This window comes from Kogia breviceps, chromosome 12, assembly GCF_026419965.1.
Source record: "Kogia breviceps isolate mKogBre1 chromosome 12, mKogBre1 haplotype 1, whole genome shotgun sequence".
Classification (NCBI taxonomy): domain Eukaryota; kingdom Metazoa; phylum Chordata; class Mammalia; order Artiodactyla; family Physeteridae; genus Kogia; species Kogia breviceps.
Genome location: NC_081321.1, coordinates 77167915 through 77186216, shown reverse-complemented (window position 1 = coordinate 77186216; position 18302 = coordinate 77167915). Strand labels below are relative to the sequence as shown.

At 38.9% G+C, this 18302-nt stretch overlaps 1 protein-coding gene across 6 annotated transcripts in view; it reads right to left on the bottom strand.

The window, feature by feature from the left end:
• The window catches only part of CRADD (CASP2 and RIPK1 domain containing adaptor with death domain), a 233167-nt gene that overhangs the window by 178249 nt on the left and 36616 nt on the right, over positions 1-18302 (bottom strand). The window contains exon 3 of one of the 6 annotated variants that reach the window (XR_010835874.1): positions 17505-17572. The exons of the other annotated variants lie outside the window; for them this stretch is intronic. The gene's annotated coding sequence lies outside the window, so the exon portion shown is untranslated. The remainder of the gene's footprint in view (positions 1-17504; positions 17573-18302) is intronic. 6 annotated transcript variants of the gene reach the window in all.

The following is an 18302-nucleotide window of genomic DNA, read 5'->3' as shown; positions in this document are numbered from 1 at the left end:
TCCTGCTCACAGATACACTGCATCTCCACTGGGTCCTGGCTCCCTGCTTCTCAGCCAATGTTCAGGGGGAGAAGGAAAGAATTACCAGAAGATATGTGAGGGGACCACAATGCTGAAGGAGGCCACCGTTTATTGAGCTCCATTCTGTGTGAGGCACTTGCACATAACAGCCCACTGACTTCAGAACCTAATGTCTTCTCAATCACCCTAGGAAGCAGGTCGGATATTTTCTTTTTTTTCTTTCACAAGTTGAGCAAACCACCTTAAGTCACACAGCTAGAGGGTGGCAGAGGGAAGATCTACACCTAAGTTTAACTACCTTTAGAAGCTTTATTATTTCTGACACCATTTGGTGTCTTTATAGGCAGTTTCGGGGAAAGGGTGGGAGTGGAAGGGAGGGAAATGCCACCCCTGACATCACTGTCCGGCTCCCTGCATTAACAGGAAAGGAAGAGTTAAAGTTGGGGGAGGGGAGAGAAATGAATAATAGAAGGGGAAGTCCCACCTTGTTCTCCCACCTCCCCGCTCTCATACTTCTTACCAGTCCCCTGCCCTTGACCTTGAACCTTCACTAGCAGCTGCCTGACAAGAGCCCTCTCCTGGGTTCCATAGGAGGGCATTTCTGCTCTGAGTCCTGCCTACTGGAAACACTTCATTCTTGCTGTATGGCTGCAATATAATGATGGCTTTCTGGCTTCCCTAATTGGAATTCAACACATTTTTCCATAAAAGAACATTACAGTGTGGTTAGAGTTTATAATACCAGTGGCTTTTTTATTTTTTAAAAAAAATGTATAATAGAGATACACTAATCCGAAATCCAAAACGCTCTGAAAACCAGAAGTTTTTTCATAACTCATTTGGCAGCAAAACCTGACCTGACCTGAACTCATTTGGCCTGAATTCATTTGGCGACAAAACCCAACCTGAACTGACATGAGGCTATTTATAGTTTTTATTTATCCCACTGAGTGTGAATATTCATCAGTTTCACTGCAGAAGTATTAATGTGTTTGATTATAGGATCCTGCTCCAGACCACACTGCAGTGCTATGTAATAACTGGTATATGCACAATATTATCCTTCTCAAAAAACAAAACAAAACAAAACTCAAAGTCAGCAAATCTGCCCTCAAAGGTTTTGAATACAGTATTGAAGACCTGTATTTATTCAGATTTAACCTCCTTGAACCTTGGGTTCATTGCAAGTCTGAAATTAGGTCGCAGACAACATCATTTCTCTGGGAAAATATATTCTTAATTTCAAACAAGCAACTTAAAAATGAACTTTTGGAACACCACTAATTCATAGGTTGGAAACTATATAAAAGTATACAATAAAGAAAAAATTCTTCATGATAAAAGGTTTCCATTCTGAAAAAAAAAAAAAAAAAAATCAGATTCTGCTTCCCATTCTCACAGAATCTTCAGGGAAGTCTTCAGCTTCCAAAAAGAACGGCTAATCTTCTTGGACCTCTCTGTGCACTGAGTATTGGAACATTAGAACATGAACCAAGAAAAAGAGAGGGAATACTAGAAATCCTGCTAACTGCTCCCATACTGCCATTCCGTTCATTCTTATTTCTGCCAAAATTATGTTTTTATAAGTTTAATTGCAATTCAAAGTTAACCTTTCTAGCAGAAGGAAAGCAAAAAATGTCCCTTTCAACACAAGATGAGTTCAAAGGAAAATTCCAATCTTCTTATAATCATTTTATGAATGTGATGAATCCTTTAGCTGATTACTTTGCTGCCATTTTGTTTTGGCTGCTAGAAAGAAAATCAGAGCCAAATTTATAGCCTAGTTCTAGCACCTGTATAGACTTTTATACTATATTTTCTTTGCATTAAATCTACCCAAAGCAGCCTTGTTATTTTTCTCCTAATTTTATTTTCCTTTCGCCTAATTTCTTCATCTATTTATTTTATGTGGTGGTGGTGGTGGGTAGGTATGCATGTGTAAATTTCCTCAAAATCTTTTTATAATAAGGTGGAGTCCAGATAAATAAACAAATAAGTAACTGTATGCTTAATAATGCACTGGTGTGGATCCACTTAATTCCAGCTGAAAAGACTTCAGTAATAACAAAACTCTAAATCATTTTGCTTGATTAATTGCACAGATCCTGAGCCATAATTAAAACCTTCTATATCAGAATGCCCATGACCATCATTCATTACATGAAAATAATCATAAACTAGGGAAAGCAAAAGAAGCACCTTAGCTAAATTGCGTGTTTCAAATATATAGTCACCTGAGATGTGTGGTTGTAATCTGATCATCACCTCACCCCCAGGGCTAAAGAGGCACGAGTTTCAAGTCTCAGCATACATGCTGCATATCCCTCTGCTCTGTATCTCCAGACCATCAGTTATGTCTCACAGCACCACGTCTGAGCCTGAAACTGGCAGCTCGCCACTTCTTGCACCAGGCCCCCTACTTGCTGGAGTTGCTGGAAGAAGGTGACAAAGTCCTAAAGAGTATTCACAAAACTCCCCAAGAGCCAAACACCTTCTGTTTTACTGCTGCATCTGATGATCATCCTTTTATTTTCTTTTCAGTAGCTCCAAAGCACTAGAATTCCCCCATGTATAATCCATACTTCTGAACAGTTGTCTAGTTAAAACCTCTGAAGGGAAAAATTAGAATTTAAATTATGAATGGTAATCAGGATTCATAAATAGTAAATTAGGATGCATAATGTAAGCCTGCACTCCCCTGACCCCAAGCTGTAAGAACTATGCAGCTCTACAAAGAGTGAGGAGGGGGTTTACATGTACCCTACAATTAGGAAGTTGCATATTCAAGCACATTTTAGGTATGAGTAAGTGGCAGCTAGGTCAGGGGACCCGGTTTCTTATCCAAAATTGGATTCTAGCAGAATTCTATTTGAATATATCAAAAACTCTCCAAGGCTGAAATGAGACTGCAGAGGAAAACCAATCTTTTTAAAATGCAATTATTAGTAGTATATATAGTATTGGTACTACAAACTGACTACTACCTGATGCTATCTTATTACAATGCTAAAAACAAAACAAAACAAGAAGATAGGGAAAGGTTTTGCAACATAGAAGTTTGAATTTTTTTTAAAAAGGGTTTATTGTTTTATTAAACCTCTAAAAATTCTTTGTAAGTAATATTTAATGCTACCTGACTTTTTCAGTTCTAACTTCACTTTGCAAAATTTTGAGAATTAAGATGCTTAAAATCTCTTTAAAATGTTGGATTATGACTATAACCATCCCAGGAAAGCCGCACCTAGAAGGATATGGTAAGCAGAATTCTAAAGATGTGCCCCCAAGATTCCCATCCCCCTAGTCATAAATCAAGCACTAAGCTAGGTACTGCTGTGAAGAGAATTTGCTGGGTAATTAAGGTTACTAATCATTTGACTTTATCCAGGTGGACCCAATGCAATTGCATGAGTCCTTTAAAAGCATCAGAACAAAACAGAAGGGGAAGGCAGAGATATTCAAAGCAAAGGATTCCACACACTATTATTGACTCTGAAGATGGGAGGTGGGGGAGCATGAGTTAAGGAACGTGGAACTGAGGAAGACCACTGGCTAAGAGCTAGCAAGGAAACCGGACATCAGTCCTACAACCACATGGAACTGAATTCTCCCCTAGGACCTACAGGTAAGAGTCCAGGCCTGCTGATATCTTGACATGGGGCCGCGTGAGGACATGAACAGAGAACCCAGAAGAGCCATACTGTGCCCAAAGTTCAGACCCATAGGAAGGTGAGATAATAAATGGGTTTTGTTGTAAGCTACTAACTTTGTGGTAATTTGTTATAGCAGCAATAGAAAACTAATACAGAGGTAAAGCAAAAAAGAGCCAAAAGATGCACATTTCTGAGTCTAGTAAACTTACTTATCTTTATTTAATGATTTCGGCTAAAGCACAGAACATTCCATAGAAAACTAAAAGTAAACCACAAACTATCATAACAGAAAATTAGGATATAAGTATGAAATCAAAGGGATTTTTAAAATGAAAACTATGTTGCCAATATATCATTTTATTGCTTAATCTCAAGTACTACCTTGAAATGGGAAGTTCTGCCATTGTTTCTAAGCAGTTCAAAAGAAGATTCATAAGGCATAAAGCAAGAATTTGGAGCCCAAAATGTGGTTATCATTACTATGAATCTAATCTCTTGTCTTATCATGGTCTTCAAGTATATACCACACTCACTAAAATATATGAAAAAAAAGGTGTTTTAGGCTTTTATTATTTAAAGGAGAACAAGAACCAAGGAGAGAATTCAATTTAATAAAAGGAATAACATTTTAATAATTACAGCTCTCCAGCAACAGAATGGACTGCTTCAAAAAGTGGTCAGAAATGTTATAAAAAGAGATTCTTAAATTGGCCTAAATGACCTCTACACTCTATTCCAACTCAAATTCTGTGATTCCAACAACTTAGTAACACAGTTACTTTGGCTGCTATAAGAATACTGGCATTATCAGGGTACTAGGTAAGTTACATGTGAACTCATTAAACTTTAACCTTAGGTACCAGGGCAATTCTCACAGCAACATGAATTACTAGCATTCTAAGTTTCTAGACAGATACGAATATCCAAAAACGAAACTATTTTAAAGGACAGCCTTTTTTTGTTTTTGATTCTGCAGAATTCCTTTTCAAAGGCGAAGTTTGGATGCATCCTTTCGGTTCTGAAGTGGGAAACGAGAATGGGAAAGAGTCCCTGCCCGGAAGATAAGGGCCCCAGAACACAAGGCGTTAACATTCTGGCGCCGCACAAACACCTGACTCCACTAGCACAGTCTGCCCCTTCAAAACAAAATCTGCCGAACCTGCTCATTACACAAGGACAAGAAATTTCCCGGCAACCTGTGATTGCTAATTTACCGAGGATGGGCAGCAGGCTGTTGAAAGGAACGCCAATTCTCCCGGGATTCTCTTCCCGAACACAAATCCAAGTGTTTAATGCAAGATTCACACTTCACTCAGGTTTGTGTTTGGGTTTGGTTTGTTTCCTGGAGATTGGCCGAGTTTCCCTGGTTTTGGTAGAGCGAGGAAGAGCCAGTCGCTTCCTAGCTACCTTTCACGAAGGCCAAATCGGACAAATGCAAGTAAACACGTCTTTCAAGTATACCTCTGTCACTCCGGGCGCCGCCTTTGCGTAAGATGCAAGGAACGAAGGGAAACTGCCGAGTCACCCGCAGATCACACCCAGGGCGCCCCAGGGGTGGCGGGATGACCAGGCTGCAAAGGACCGCGGAGCGCCCCAGCCAAGCTCTCTGCTTTATCTGCTATTCGCACAGCGCCACCGCACTCACCAGTTCCTAGAGAAGGGATTCTGAGAAAAAAGAAAGAGCCTGGTTCCCTAGAAACATTAAATTAACACAAGGGATCTGGAAACGAAACAGCAGATGCCTGAAAGCCTTCCCCTTGACTGTTTCCTGCCTTCTTGGAAAAATCTTTGCGTTAAAATAGATTGGATTACTCTGCACAGCCAGATGCTGCTCGAGAACTTCGTTTGGGGTGAACATGAAAGCAAAGTTTGCCATCTTTTAAAACGATTTTTCTTTCCGAGGTGGTTTGAATAGCGTGTTTGGGTTGTTGGTATCAGCTGGGACCTGAAGCTGAGGCTGTTTGCATTACAACAGAGACTTTCCATAACATTGACTTGCAGATCAGATAACAAAAAGCAGGGCGTGCAGAGTAGAAAGGTAGAGCTCCGAAAGAGCAAGTGAGAGTTCAGAATCCGAGATTCACATCTCTGGAAACTGCCTAGAAAGAGCACGGTCCAGCCCCCTTATTTTACAAAGGAGAAAATAATGTAAGTTTTCTCTCTAAGCCTACTTACTTTGACCACAGCTTTAAGAACACAGAAAAGTAAAACTAACAGCGTCAAAAACGGAAGCAGAAAGGCTGATGAGTAATACTTTATCAGCTTCCTCATTCTAAAACCCCATGCACTAACCTCCATCGACCCTATCTGTAAATTAATCTTATATAATTTATACATTCAAACCAAGATTAATAACCATTCACCTTGAGAACAGTGGGCCTTAAGAACAATGTACTACACTCTCATGTCATCTTTACTTTCATATTTAAATATTTTTGGTAGCTGAGAATAAGGTCCAAGGCTTCCTATAAGATATCACGGTTTGACAGAGGAAATAAGGTTTTTACTGTAGTAGCACCTTCCTTGATATTTTAACTTTTTCTCTTGATAACCTTTAAGGTGGGACTCCATAATCATTAGCCACTATTTTAGATGCATCATGCTTTCTAGTAAATCAGACAGCAACCTGCAGTCCAAAAAGGATTCAATGCTTATCCCAAATTTGGGAGCACAAGATGGGGGAGAAGTATATTACATGATACACGGAACAAAAATAAATTTAAATATCTTTGCCTAACCGTGAAAGCAACAAAACTCATTTTAAAGCAATACAGTCAGACATAATCATTTCATCTGTAATAGGGCAAGTATACAGCTCCATGAGAATAGCAGCCCTCAGTATTTGTTTTAACAACTTACAGGGGATAGGCAAAAATCTATCATTTCTCCCTAATATATGAAAAACTAAAGGGCAATTTCATAGCAACTTCAGTACTTTCTAACGTAATCGTTGAACTTACGAAAAAGCAAGGAAATTTTTAAAATGTTTATAAGAAAGCAAAGGAAAATGCTGCAAAAATTATTTGGCTGGCAGGCCACGGAGAAAGCCGGAATCTCTTGCAGGACTCACCAAACTACAGAGCTGTTTTAAAACCGAAACTCAAACAGCTTTGAACAGGTATTAAGTATTTTAAACAACAAAATTATCAAATGTACATACTTTGATAATCACAAGTAGAACCATTTCCAACTAGTTTGAAAAAACCATAGTTATACAAAAATAACTAAACTACTATGACAAGAATAAATAACGAGCCACACAATTATTATCAGTCAATGCTGGCCCTAAAAAAAATGATCAGAGAATTTCAAAATGATTAGGAATGATCAAGTATGACTCCTATATTTTCTAGGTAGGTAGTGACATTAAGAATGTGGTTTTCACAGAAATATAGTCCACTTATTTTTAATAACAAACAAAAATGACTGACTTACAAACAAAAATGAATTGATTCAGATAGCTTCTTTTTAAAGTTTTTCTTTTTTTTTTTTTATTAAAAGCAAAACCTGTGGTAAACCACAGCGTTAGGGAAGCTTAACAAATTTAAAAATCCCCTCCAAATTATTTTTTAAAAAAAGAAAAAAAAAGAAAAAAGTATTCATGCCATAGAAAAGTGTGGCTAGCTTATAATCCTCAGAATTCCTTTCATGTAGCTAATGGGTATCTCATTTCTGGGACTTCTTCACACTTAATTGAAATGTTAAAGAAAAGGAGAAATATTTAGATGTTGATAAAGTTATTCTAATTACCCTGCTTCACTAACTTCAGCTCATCCAAGTTCAATATCTAGTAAGTGCCTGGTCTGCTTCGGCAGATTTTTCTTTTTCTATTTTAAAAGTCATTACTAAACAAATGAGGTTACTACTAGTTAAAACTCTAAATCCAGATGTCATTTGTTCTGTTGTAAAAATGTGCACAGCATTAGGCAAGTATACTTTTCCTCCCATATATTTTTGTATCTTTGGTCAAACTCCCCCAGTAACGTTTTAGTTTATGGTCTGTATCCTAAAATAAAAACATTTGTATTTTTTGCTATAAAAATCAGTAAACTTTTAAAGTTAGATGCTTCAAAATAAACAATACAAATATTGTATGAAAGTCCTATTGTAATTAAAGAAGGTGGTTGGTAATGAGGAAGAAAATTGAAGGCATATTTGCAATAAATCAAAAGCAGAGTTGTAACAGTAGCCTCCACAATTATTAGTAGTGTTTATTTATAAAATACTGGTCTTTGCATTAATTCAGGAGTATAAGCTGGCAGGGTTTTTTCTTAATAAATGAAAAATAGTTTTTGTACTTTTAAGGTGAGAATAACTATTTCAAAAACAGAAGACAACTTCCAGGATCTTTCTCTTTCTCCATTTCAAAACTATGAGTTTTATTTTTATCTTTTTGAATTCTTGAAATTCAATGACATTGTCATAGCTCTGTGAACCAAGATAACAGAAACCACCAACTGTAGAAGCCTTGACGCTTTCGATTATATTTTCCTAGAAAGATTTATATGATATTGATATTTAATCTCAATAGCTTTTTTTAAGAGAAATCCTCCAATGCCAATAAAAGTTAGATAATCTAAATCTCAGTAGTTCAGACAAATTTAGTCCACTGGCATACCCTAAAAATAGGATAATTTAATAAGATCTAAATAACATTATATTCTATATTAAATAATACTTTCAGGACACATGTTCTGTTAAGATAAGCAAGTAACAACCTCAAATCTGTGTTGGAAATGAGAAGGGGACACATTTTTTTAAAAGGAGAAGAGGCTACATTAACCACTGCTCAAATCTCCCCGTTTGGGTGTAGGAGAGAGAGGTGGAAAGTACAGCCAGCCAGGTCCTTTGTCCGGGCAGCTGCCCATCCCGGGGCACCACACTTCCATGTCCTGACCATTGTCAATCAGAACAGCTCAGTTTAAGCATCTCTACGGTCAGATACCTTTGTATTTTGCTGTGAGAAGAAAGGGAGGGAAAAACAAAAAATATATAAAGCTCTCTTTTCCCAAACCCCCTGCATCCTTTCAAAATCACACTTTGCTAACAGAAGTTAGTATGACGAAAAAAGAAGCCACCAGGAACCTAAATGATTTCCCTTTAAGACAAGTTTTAAGGTCGAGAGGACACGTTTTTTCTTTTTCTTTTTTTCTTTTTTTAAGCCAGAGTCTCTGGGTTACTTATGATTTTTATTCTGTTTGAATCTGGTCCCTGTTACCTTCTGTAATTTTCTGGAAAGAAATAAGATTTCCATTGTTTACAAGATAAAACAAGACGTTGACACTTTACGCACAAAAAAAGAATAACCAAAGGTTACAGTGACGTCAGTTTTCGTTTTTTGCTGAGGGCCGGTGGTTTTTTTGTCTTTTGTGCAGTGGGGGTGAAACAGGTGTGAGGCACTGACTGTGTTTTCTTAAAGCAGGAGCGGACTTTCACCTCCTGTCAGTGTTATCCTGGTTCTAAGGAGGGGGCCTGCGTTGCCAACTCTTCTGGGTAGACTTCATAACAGATTCAGCAGGCTCTATTCTCTAGGAAGGCTGAAGTTGGCAACCACATCTCATGGAAGATTCCACAAAAGGCTAAATTAGGATGAGATCGTCAACAGGCTTCAAAAAGGCAGAGTTCCAGGCCCCATCCCTGAGGCCAAAGGGGCCTCCTTCAGGTCCCCGTCCCCACAGTCTGACACTCTTGGCCTCTCCTCTCTCCTCTAGCTTCCCACCCCATTCTTCTGCCAGCCCTTCCTTTTTCCTCTAACCCTGCAAAAAGTGAGCAGCGCTGTTGTTTTGCTCCAACTGAAAAAACAGCTAAGGAACAGCAGAAGAACATGACTGCCCTTTTCAAAATGGGCCACGTGATCACCCTATTTAAATCCAGCTCTTACAGTAAAAAGGAATAGAGAGGGAGGGAGCTGTTTATGAAACTCTCCTACTTGCCTTCATAATACTCTCATCTCCCCTCTCAGCCTCCTAAATACCCAAGTGAAATTATATAATAAGCTTTATTTTCTCACTCTGAAATTTTTCCTTAGTCCAAATTGCTAATGTGGCAGGTTCCAGCTGCCTAAATTCCCTAAACAACATTCCCTGTTCCATAAAAAGCATGCAACTGCAAGCACAGCAGTCCTGCTCCAGTTCTGAGAACTAGAAACTGACTAGCCAGTTCCTTGGCCTGGGGAGGCCGTGAAACAGGCAACATGGACGATTTAAAGGTACACAATATCCGAGGTTCCATTTCACTCCCAGGCAGCCAAGAGTGGCCCAGGAGAGGCCACCCTCCATTTTTTTTCGGACTCTTACACTGATTCCCTGGGAACTACCTCTGCTCCAAAAGAAAACACCCCTCCAATGGAGAAAGGGGGACACTGAATTTCTACTGCTTTTTATGAATGCATTTGTTTCATGAAGAGAGAGAAGAGTTCCACAAAACAGAGTGCCTTAGTTAAGTGACTTGAAAACTGTACGTCCCAGAATAGCAAATATAGTAAAGTGCAAAGTTTGAGTCCTTTCTCTTAAATTATTTAATACAACTTCAACGTTTAGAGAAATAGGCATTGACCTTTCTCTGATACATACAGTATATGCCTCTACCTCTGGCAAAAATACTACCCAAACCATCCTAAGCAGACATAAATGCTTCATTTTGATTTTTAAGACTTCAAAGAAAGAAATTCTATAACCTACCTTGGCATTGCCAGACTTCACAACAGCCTTCGTACTTGACAATCAAACAATATCGAATTACTTGGAGTTCCCTGAACCCACCATGCTAGTACATGTCTCCGTGTCTCTCCACGGGCTTTTTCCTCTAGTTAGAACAGCATCTCCAAACCTGTCCACACAGTGAACTCTACTCTTCAGCAGGCGGCCTATGCCACCACCCCTCACCTGTCCCACATCTGAGTCCATCTCTGCCTCCTGTGTCACTTGTACACATACCTGCACTGCCTCTATCAGATAGTACCATGTCTGTTCATGCGTCTGTCTCCCCTGCTGGACTCAAACTCCTCGAGGAACTAATTGTTTTTGTATCTCCAGAGCCTTGCATATTTTGCACGAAAAAAAACAGGTGCTATAAATGAGAACTAACCTGATGTGGCTATAAAATGACTTCTAGCTTTTAAACATAATGAGCCTAGTGCAAGGCTCACATAGATCCTGCTGGTTGATCTAAAGTCCGTTCTGCTGTAGTCTGAAACCATTTGTTCTGGCTCTATCCTCAGAGGAAAAAGAAAAACTGGTCGCACTTCTCTGTCCTCTGTATCATAATTAGATGGGGATAGGAGCTGGGGTACGGGAGAATAATCGGGCTACCTAGTCACATTCTAAAGGAAATCAGGGAGATTGGTGGATCTATCAAAATTTAACACACCTTCCATCCACCCATCAAAAGTATTTGAAATGCCACTGATGGAAGTAAAAGAGAGAATTTACTGTGGAGAACAAAATAAAACCATTAGAAGAAAGAATGTGAGGAAGAGCTGGGGTTAGGTGATGTTTCTAAGTAAAGATGGGAAAAACATAAATGACGGAGGTCAAAACAGAAAGGTTTGAACCTAAGGACCTTAGAAATCATTTTGGTTTCTTTTTCTAGTAACAGGCTGACCACAGACAAGAATAATAAGAACATTATTCTCCAATTCCTACACAACATCCTGCGTTGCTGTTTAAGCATCTGGCGTCATGCTTGCTCTGATAAATGTGAGTGCCACGTACTGATTCATGTCAAAGCTCCAGTGGCATGATTTTCTTTGAAGTTCTCTTTATTTATTTTAACAATTTAGGTACCATAATCCTCAGAAGTTTTTCTGGGACTAGAGCAAAGGGAGAGAGGCAGAAAAGGGGAGCTCAGATCTCTCGAGGACCTCTTACACGTGCCAGTCACTTTATACACCACCCTCCCAATAAGCCCACTTGGTAGGTAGGCAGACTTATTCCCATTCTCAATGCAGTTTTAAACCTATATCTGTCTGGTTCTCAATCCAGTATTCTGTCTACAAATCATACTATTCCTATTTCTAATTTCAGCATTAAGAACACAAGAAGGCAGCTTCAAAGGTAAGAGGTATATCATTCATTCATTCAACATTTCTTCAAGAGCTACTATGAGCCAGGCACTGTACTTTCTTTTACAATATAAAACATAAACAAGTTCTGGTGCTTGACTTCAAATTGCTCGAAGTTTAGTGGGAAAGGGACACAAAAACAAATAACTTGTTCTATTCTCTTTTCCCCCAGGCTCTGTATGGAGTTTTGTTTCTCCCCTTTGTCACTTTTTGCTGCCACTTTATTAACTTTCCAAATCTTAGTAGTTGCTTTCCCATTCCTTATTTAAACATTAATGAAACATGAGTAACCTACACCATTTCATAAACCACCTTCCTTGTTAGAATCAGATTCCAGAGGGAAGTGAAATTGAACAAACCATAAATTTGCTCCAGCCACTCTCCATTCCATATTTTTGGAGCATCTAATGTAAGGCCCAGTGCTAGCTGAGGAAACAGCAGGGGAAACAAGATAACCAGAGTTCCTGCCCTCATAGAGCTTATCTTCTAACCATTCCAAGACGGGAGGAAGGCAGCAAACAAATCCATGGATTGTGATAGGCTTGTTACGAAGAAAAACCACAGGATGCTGTGAGAAAGTATGCATGGCACAGGGGCCTGACCTTTGGCTGGGGGATGAGGAAGGCCTCCCCGCAGAAGTGGCATTAAAGCTGAGATCTGTGAGTCGAGTGAAACTCGATGAAGGTGGGTATGGAGGGACAGGAGGGGGAAGAGAGAGAAGCATTCCAAGCAGAGGGAACAAAATATGCAAAGGCCTGAAGCTGGAGAGAACACAATGCTTCTGAGGTGAGGAAAGAAGGCAGGTTATGAGAGGGAAAGTGTTCCAAGACAAGCTGGGAAGCTGGCATAGCCAGATGCTTCAGGACATTGTAGACGACAGTTCGGATTCAAATCTCACCCTAAGAGCAATAGGAACACACTGAAAGGTTAAAGCTTGTCCACTGAACTCAAATTCCCTTGGCTACCTGTGATTGATATATCAAGAAGAAAACAGTATGAAAAAGTGCTCTGGGGCTTCCCTGGTGGCGCAGTGGTTGGGAGTCCGCCTGCCGATGCAGGGGACACGGGTTCGTGCCCCGGTCCGGGAAGATCCCACATGCCGCGGAGCGGCTGGGCCCGTGAGCCATGGCCACTGAGCCTGAGCGTCCGGAGCCTGTGCTCTGCAACGGGAGAGGCCACGACGGTGAGAGGCCCGCGTACTGAAAAAAAAAAAAAAAAAGTGCTCTGATAAAGGAAAACATATTTAGAATAGAAAGCATAGTGTCATAGGAGAAAGGGTGCTAAACCATGAATGAAAACTAAGGGCTTCTACTCATAGTACTATTATCCTGGGTAGGCCATTTAATCTCAAAGTATCTCCGCTTCCTCATCTACCAAATAAAAGTACTAAAAAATTCAAAACTCACATATTCATTGTAAAAAGCAAATGAGAGACTACATTTGATATTTCAAAATGCTTTGAGGGGTTTTGAGGGGCTTCCCTGGTGGCGCAGTGGTTGAGAATCCACCTGCCAATGCAGGGAACACGGGTTCGAGCCCTGGTCTAGGAAGATCCCACATGCCGCAGAGCAACTAAGCCCGTGCGCCACAACTACTGAGCCTGCGCTCTGGAGCCTGTGAGCCACAACTACTGAAGCCTGCGCGCCTAGAGCCCCATGCTCTGCAACGAGAAGCCTCCGTAATGAGAAGCCCCCACAATGAGAAGCCCGCACACCGCAACAAAGAGTAGTCCCCGTTCCTTCTCGCCGCAACTAGAGAAAGCCCACGCACAGCAACGAAGACCCAACGCAGCCTAAAATAAATAAACAAACAAGTAAATAAATAAGTATGCTTTGAATCTCTAAAATGTAAGATCCTTGAGGCAAGGATTTTATCTGTTTTTCACTGCTATACCTAGCACTTATAGGATGGATGGATGGATGGATGGATGGATGGATGGATGGATGGATAATGGATACATCAAGCACCATACCAGGCAAATATGAAGCAAGATGGACCGTGTGTGGACAAAGCCCACCTGGGAGGGCAGCCCCCACAGAAAGACTCATTAGCATAACATCACAAGTGCTTTTGCCAGCCAGCCAGGCCTGCCCTCAGTGCCAGTGCACCAGGCACCTCCAGCAGCTGTTCTAGAGGACTGGCCAGTTGGTCAGCCAGCACAGGATCAGAAGCCCATGACATACACTTCCTCAGTGTAGTAAGTGACAGGGGGCGACCAGGAGAAATGAAACCACTGCCCTCCATGCTGCTTCTTCCTGAGAGACCAGTCCCCGTCAAGGGCCCCAAGGCCAGGCCCTATGTACACATCCTTCTCTATTAATACAGTCCATCACTTCAGACTCTTATTCTTTTGGTTTACCGAATGTAGTACTATGATCAATTTTATATAACTTCTTTCGCTTTTCTTATATTGCATAGTCTTGGCTATGTGTACCCAGTTTCTTAAAGAATTGAAACTAAAGGTAAAAAACAAAGAGGGAAAATATAAAAAGCCCTTAAGAGGTTCTTCGATATTTATTAGATTTCACAGCAATGACAATAGTTACCATTCACTGAATACCTACTTTGCTCCAAACACAGAGTTTGACACTTGGCCTACCATCTCTAATCCTCACAACACCTGACAAAGTAAACATTACAGAGGACCCCGTTTCATGGAGGAGAAAATTCGGGCTCAGCACATAAGTGACTTGCCCAAGATTATGGGGTTCTTAAGGGGCACAGCCAGGGTTCAAATGTGGGTTCATTAGACAGTACAACATGCATTCTTTCCATTATACTACATATTATTATAAAAATATTCTAAATAAGATTGAACTGCACATAATCATTAAAGCAACCTAAGCATTTACCTGTGTCAGATGCTATTAAGCTCTTTATAAAAATTATCTCACTTAATCTTCTCAACAGCCCTGTAAGGTTGGTATTTTTGAGATGAAGAAACTGAGGGAGACCTAAAGAGACTGGGTAACTTGCCCAAGGTCAAAAAACGACTATGTAGTAGAGTTTGGATTTTAACACAGGTCTGCCTGACTCCAAAAGGCACCCTCTTAACTGCTACATAAGAGTTCCACTATTCAAATAGTATCAGTATAACTTATATACCTTTGAAAGAGAATGTCAAAACAGAAAAACAGGGTCAACAAACCACTTTAATTTAAAATAACACCTGCATTAAGACCCTGTCTCTAAGAGCCCATTACTAACAATTTTCTCCGTGATTGTCACCTTGTTCTGTTGCCCCAAATGGCCTTTAGAACTATCTACAGCCAGCATTTTCACTACAAGTGTTTTCCTTTTTCATTTGGTAAGCAATTTAAAAATCTATTTCTTAAACTGCCAGTTCAATCAAACGGAACTCAAATCCCTATATCCAAATCTTCAAACACCACCAAAATGTACACTCCTGAGCCCACAATTCTCATCACTAAACAATGTTGAGTGTTTAGAAAGATGTTGAAAAGCACTGTGCAAATTGCTCACATGCCATATATTAGTTTTCACAGTTTCATAGTAAGTTCTAGGTTATATCAAGCCTTTTAAGATATTCCCAACATGGCCGCCTCCCTATCAGAAATAATACTTTTCTAAACCTTTCCCTTGGGCAGGACTCCTCAGCTACATTTGTTAAGCCTACTTTTAAAAACTCCATTTGTTATTAAGAAGGTGTCAGCCCAATAAGGAAATCTGACCTTGATCTACTGATCGGGCAAACATGAATAGGACTTCCTTATATCTATTAAAAAGTTTATTCACGTCAATTTCACACCGACTGGATTTTGTAAACCAAATAGCTGGCAAAATCTGACTTTAAGCACAATCAGTGAAAAAGAAATCTGGCAATTCTTGGAAAAACATGTGGGAAATCATGTGTATGTGTAAACTCATGCCCGTGTCAACTTTCAAAGAGTAAAATGTAAGTATGGAAAGTACCTAAATACCCCCTAACAAAAGCAAAGTAAATTTACAGACCTGGATTAGCTCCCCAGATTTTGTGCTTAATCTTCAAGTTGGGATGTTCCATCAGTACGGGGAAATTATATGTATTCTAAAGTACTTTTTAAAAAGCAGAGTATACGTGTAACAGCAAAAAATAAATCAATAAACATTGCAGAAACATATAAAGGAAATAAATCACTTATAATTACACCACTGTCAACACCACGCCCCAGACTTTTTTCTTGGCACACATGCATATATAAACAATTTGAGTTTCTCAAATATAGGGTTGCACCACATGGACTGTTTTGCAACCTGCTTTGTTTTGTTTTATTTTTCCATCCAATAATAAATTTGAATAGGACAATGCTCAAAAATTAATAAATATAGCTTTATATCATCAATTCTCCCCTAACTGATTTAACCAATCTTTCATTGAAGGACAAGTAAGTTTCCTTCAACCTTGTGGTTTTATAAACAATATTGAATTGAATATCCTTGTACATACAAGTATTTGTCAAATTAGTCCTTTCAGATAAATTCCTAGAAGTAGAAATACTATGTCAAAGGATGTGGCTTTTGATACATATTGCCTAACTGCCTTCCAGGAGGCTTATGCCAGTTGATACTCCCACCAGGCTTCTCCACATCCTGACCTTCCCTGGCAATGAGTATTCTTTTCAAATCACTGCCAATCTGATAGACAAAACAAATGGTAACTTCAGGCTGCTTTCATTTGATTTTCTTTTCATAAGTACACTGATATATAGAGGCAGTAAGTCAGTGTCTACTGAAAAGCAAGCGCTTTGGAGGCAAACAGTTCTGAGTTACAAAAGCCCTGCTAAAGGTGTGACCTAGGACAAGCTGCCTCAACTCACTAAATCATGTACTCCTCATTGCAAAGTGTAAATAATTACACCTGTCTCAGTATTTTCTTAAGCATTATGTGTAAAGCCCTTAGCCCAGTCCCTGGTGCACAATAAACACTCAGTAAATGGTAGGCTGGTTGTAGCTGCTGCAGTAGCTATAGAAGTTGTAGTAGTCCTAATTGTTGTCTGAGTGCTGGTGGAATATTGGCAGCCATTTGTATTTCTTCTCTTGCAAACTGCCTTTTCATATAATTGGTCTTTTTTTGTGCTGGAGAATTCATCTTTTGTTTGCTAATCTGTAAGAGCTTGTTATAAATTATGGGTAATAACTCTTTTGCTGCTATTATATATGATGCCAACATTTTTCCCGTGTTGGCATTCATTTTTAACTTTATTATGGTGTTCTTTGTTGTACAGAAGTTAATTTTTACATAGTTTAACCTCTTTTCTTTTTCTTCTTTATTTTTTAATTCTTTAGTTTCTACCATTGGTGTAATGCTTACGAAGATCTCCACTATCACAAGACTATAAATAAAGACTGGGTATATAGTTTATTCTATTACGTTTATAGATTTTTTAAATTGTTTAACAGTAAAATCTCCATAAATCATTGGGAATTCCCTGGCAGTCCAGTGGTTAGGACTCTGCACTTTCACTGCTGAGGACCTGGGTTCAATCCCTGGTTGGGGAACTAAGATCCCGCAAGCTGTGTGGCGCAGCCAAAAAAAACCCCATTAATTTTGCTATAAAGTAGGGATTTAACTTTATTTCTTTTTCTCTTAAATGACTAGTATGTAATCCCAACACCCTTCAGAAGTCCTTTCATCTCTGATTTGAAATGTGCCAACTTTTTGATAATTCCTTCCCTGAGATTCTGAAATCATAAAGCTCTTGAAAACAAAGAACTTTCTGTTTGTGTTTTCTAAAGTTTGGTGCCAAAATTATGTGGTAGCAAAGCCTTACCTGAGGTAATGTTGACGCTATTTCTGGCCTTTATTTATTCCATTTAGTGTCACTATTAATCAGTTTTGCTGTGGAAACAAACACAAATTTGACTATGAGATGTTGTTAAAAACCCTAAATTCTGAAACATGTTTGGCCCCAAATGTTTCAAATAAAGGATTGTAGATTTGTACCAGGTTTCCATATGTATACTCAAGTCTGTTTTTATTTAGACTAATTCTAAATTCTCTTTTATTCTGTTAACATGATAAATTACATGGCTTTCAAACGCTAAACTGACCTTGAGTTTCTGAGATAAACTTCATTTGGTAATGATGTATTATCTTTTTTCTATTCTGCTAGATTCAACTTGTTAATATTTTGTTAAGGATTTTTACATCTATGTTAATGAAGTCCATATTTTTTCCTTATAATGTCTTCATCAAGTTTTGGAATCCAGGTTATACTGGCTTCTATCTTATATGCTATTTTGTTTTTATTTACTATATTTTACAGTGTCTTAATATGTGATGAGATAAACTCTCCCCTGTTTTTCTTCATTAGTCTCAAACAATATTATTCTGGACTTATCAAGTTCCACAGAATAATCATCCCATTGCAAGTTCTATTAGAATAGCATTAGATTTTAGACTAATGTGGACAAAAATGATATTGATACATTTACCATAATAACTCTTCTCACCAACATACATGATATGTTTATTTATTCAAGTGTTCTTTTATATGCCTCAGCTAAGTTTGGAAGTCTTTTTCTCATAAATTCTGCCCAATTCTTATTAAGTTTATCTCTATGTATTT